Raw genomic sequence first — 4,434 nt, 5'->3', positions numbered from 1 at the left:
TGTTTTAAATTATTGTTCTTAGACATTTCTTTGCACAGAAGCATAATCTAAATGAGCTACCCATTAATGTTTACTTGGGCTCCATTTCAGCAACACAGGGGAGTAGATGGTACCAATGTACATAAACAATCCCAACACCTCAACCTCTCTTTTCAGTGCAAATCAACCAGGCAAAAACTTGCTACCTGAAGCCATGAGAACATAGACAAGAATGTCCTGCTTGATGTCCTGACAGAATGGCTCAAACTATAAATTGACAACATAGGAATGAAGTAGATTGCCTACGGCCATACCACCCTGAACGCGCCCGATCTCGTCTGATCTCGGAAGCTAAGCAGGGTCGGGCCTGGTTAGTACTTGGATGGGAGACCGCCTGGGAACACCGGGTGCTGTAGGCTCAGTGGTAGAGCGCTTGCCTAGCAAGCACAAGGCCCTGGGTTCGGTCCCCAGCTCCTAAAAAAAAAAAGAAAAGAAAAGAAAAAAAATGTCAAAAGAGAAAAGGAATGAAGTAGATTGCATTCGTCTGGCTTATCTGTGTAGCTGTTTACCTTTAGAAACCCATTTTTAAATATATTTGTTATTATTGGGTGTATGTGGGTATGATATGTATGTGGCTCCAGGTATATGTATGCTACAATGTATGTGTGAAGGTCCCAGGATACCTTTCAGGAGTTAGTATTTTCCTTTTACCTCAGGATCTGGGGACTGCACTCTGATTGAACCTGCTAAGTGTTTATTCACTGAGCCATCTCACCAGCTCTGGAAAACCTATTTTGAGATGGTTTTGTTTTTCTTGGGAAGGTTTTGTTCAGGTAACCAGAGCTGCTGAGAGTTCAAGAGTACCATGGCCATGTCACACCCAGAAGTCAGCAGTTCCACAAGACGCTATCACCAGGCTCCTATATTACTTCTAATCCATCTTCCGAGATGTTCCTTGAGCATTGAAGGGGGTGACATATTCAAAGGTCACTTATTTTCAGCACTCTGACCAGTTATGGGTCTGTACAAGCACTAAGAATATCAAGGACACTCCACAGATAGAGTAGTAGCTTCCCGAGACCTCATCAAGCCTGATATAAATTCCCTGTTGTGTGACAGGCCTCAAATGCAATCATAGAGCAGATGGTGACTCCCGAACAGTGCTGCCACTACTGCACTAGTGGGCTCACCATGCTGAATGAAGCTGCTGGTGACAATTGTCCTTTGTCATCTTGCATAGCATGTCCTGGCACTATGAAAGCTAGCCAATAGGAAGGAAGCTTCCAGCCCAGTCCAAGTTTGATTTCTCTATATTTCTTTCAACCAAACTATATAGTATCTTCAGCAATAAGGTCTTAACATGCAGTTCTGGTGGGCAGCCAGGAATGACACTTTCCCATCTTGTCTCAGGGGCCTTGGGGGCCTCCTTGAACACCAATTCACAGGAACATAGCTGATCTCAGGCACTGGGATTTTCATTTAATAACCTTATGGCTTCTGCGGGCAGCTTTATTGCCTATGCAGGGTATTATTGTCTAAAGTATTTCTTTTTAATTTTTAAAGTTTTCGTACATGTATGTATTGCATGGTGAGCATTGGGCTGGCTAGTTTCTCTTGGCTGTTATCTTGACATAAGCTAGAGCCATTTGTGAAGAGGGAGCCTCAGTTGAGACAATGCTTTCATAAATTGGCCTGCAAGCAAGTCTACAGTGAGTTTCCTTAATTAGTGATCGATGTGGGAGGTCCCAGGCTACCCCTAGGATGGTGGTCCTAGGTGCAATAAGAAAGAAGGCTAAACAAGCCAGGAGGAGGGAGCCAGTAAGCAGCCCTCTTGTGTGGCCTCTGCATCAGCTCCTACCTCCAGATTCCTGCTTTGAGCTCCTTCCCTGACTTCTCTGGAAGATGGACTAGAAGAAATAAGCTGAAATAAACCCTTTCCTCACAAGTTTCTTCTGGCCAAGGTGTTTATTGCAGCAGTAGGAAACTCACTAAGACAAGCATATTCCTCCTCATGTCTCCTTAACTACCCTGTTTCTCCCCACCACCACTCCCACCCCGAAATGACTCAACCTATAAATTGGCCACAGAGGAACTAAGCAGATAAAGGTCATCCGACTTAGCTAGCTGACTGGCCAATTTATCTTTAGAAAGCCTATTTTGAAGTTGGCTTTTAAAAACCCCTCATTCCGGTGTGAATAATAAAAGCAAGTGGACGTTTTTCTAGATAACCCAAACGGAAATTTGTTGAGGGCTCCCATCTGAAAGCAAAATTAGGGACACATGTGGACAATAAATCAAAGATCATTTATAGTTGAAACACACGTTAGCTGAGGGTGTGGCCTTTTGGCAGAGAGCTTAGCTACCAAGCATGGACTTATGGGTTTGGTCCCAGCACTGAAATGAATTACTTACAGGTAATTACCACAACGTTAAAACATACCTCCCATGCTTGTTAGTTATGAGGCTGAGGTAAGAAGATTGCTTGGAGACTAGGGTTTGAAGGCGAGTTTTTGTTTCTCAAAACTAATCGTTCACTACTTAACAATTCTAAAAATTAGGCATGGTTTCTCTGCTGTATGCCCTGAGAGTAGTGGGCAGTGAGGTCTTTCTAGGAAACATGCTCACTTTTTTAAAAAGACGGATACATTGTGAGGTAAAGCAGTACCTCCTCCTTAGAATATTTGTAATATATGTGTACTTCCTGGTGTATTATCTTCTAACATCACATCATATTTTCATAAGCAAACATAGTTTGTAAGGAAGCCTTAAATCACTAATACGAATTGAAGAACACTTGCCATGAATAAGAGATTCCGCATAAATAGATACAGATGAAAACCAAGCTCTCTCGACAGCTGCTCTCCTCATTCTTTATTAAAAAGAGATGCTGTCGAGTTCCCGAAAGGTGCCCAAGACCTACAACTAACTAAAATATCGATCTTGGTTTAATCAGAAGGATTCAAAAGGAACAGGGAAAAGAAGTGGGTTTTTTTTTTTCCCCATGTGATTCAATATGTCCTTAATGTAGTTTCCATGGCATTACCTAAAGATATCAGGATATTAAACCTGGCTGAGTCACAGCCTTACCCCTTCCCACACAATGAATGTGTACCTCTCATAAATCTATGCTGAGAATTTGCCTCTTCGTGAGGTTTGGCCTGGGGATAGGAACGAAAAATGAAATATCTTCCTCTGCTAAATGCTAACCTAGGTTGCATCTTTGGGGGACTCCCAACTGTCCTGTTTTACAATATTTCTGCAAGCTATTTTTCACAGGGTGGATTTGTTGATCCACTGGCCTATATATCTGCACAGTATTGGGCTTCTGCTCCTTGAAGTCAGATGCATTGATTCCCCTCTGGAATATTTCTTTAACTCAACCTGGCTCTCAGGCTGTAGCCTGAGAGTCATCATAGACTGTGGCATCTAGAGGGAGATGGATACTTGTGCCAAGGACAATATTCCTGCAAAAAATCCATTGGTCTTGAGTATGAGAGCAGGCTTAGCTCATCCCTCCCATCTCTGGCTAATGTTTCAAGCCGGCCATCAGCTACTTACTACAGGATAAAGATGGAGGTCCCAGGCAGGAATAGGAACAGTGCAAGCGCTTTCTGGGTTTGCGCTGAGGCCTTGTCTTTGGATCAGTGACCTCATAGACATTACTTGGCCAAAGTTGCCCTCTAAGGTTATGGGTGAAAATCACCCAGGGACCCTGAAAATTCCCAGAAGCACCTCATCCTCAAAAATGTTTGTTCCTTACTTGCTTCAAGGTGCCAGTGTCTCTCTGTTTCCTAGGATGGCTTTGAACTCATGAGTTCAAGTGATCCCTTCCTGCGACCCCTTTAAAGAATTTTCACCTAAGTTCTATGCCCAACCGCATCAGTATGCCTCATGTTGTTATGGGGTTTAGTCAGAGTGAAGAATCAAGAAATAGTAGGGAGTGTCCCACTGCAGCTTTATGGGCAGTGCTAGAGATCTGGATATAATATTTATTAATTGCCATTATCAACTGCCAAAACCATTCTGGTGGCTTGGGAACACCACCCTTCCTGTCAGAATGTTGTATAGTCAGCCCCTGCTGCTGGACCATAATGCAGTCATTCATAAGCTAATGCATGAAAGAAGATCACTTAAAATTTTCCTTACAGATTTTTAGCAGGCTTAACAGAGCAAGTGTTTGTTGATCATCTTGATCTCTCCAGCTCATATCTACAGGACTGGGAAGGAGTGTCTGGTTCCTGTCTTCTCTGTGTCCCTGAGGACTTAAAGCTGACATTGTTGTTTCTACATGTAAAATGTAGGATATGATCCATGTGTGTGCCTGCTTTCGAATTTTGCCCTGTATGATAATTTCTCATTTTCAACTGCCTTAGCTATGTAGAGCTAAAGCTCTTACCAAAACAGTACTCATGTAGAGGCTAGACAGAGCATTGGATTCAAATGGATTTCAAAACG

The 4,434-nt window shown here is 42.9% G+C and overlaps 1 non-coding gene across 1 annotated transcript; it reads left to right on the top strand.

Annotated features, from left to right (window-relative positions):
• Positions 1-279: 279 nt before the first annotated feature.
• Positions 280-398, top strand: LOC116906304. Its single transcript, XR_004388593.1, has one exon. It is a non-coding gene; the product is annotated as a 5S ribosomal RNA (ribosomal RNA).
• The last annotated feature ends 4,036 nt before the right edge of the window (positions 399-4,434 follow it).

Source organism: Rattus rattus, chromosome 7 (genome assembly GCF_011064425.1).
Source record: "Rattus rattus isolate New Zealand chromosome 7, Rrattus_CSIRO_v1, whole genome shotgun sequence".
NCBI lineage: Eukaryota > Metazoa > Chordata > Mammalia > Rodentia > Muridae > Rattus > Rattus rattus.
Note: the sequence above shows the minus strand (reverse complement) of the source record. Positions and strands in the feature narration are given on the sequence as shown.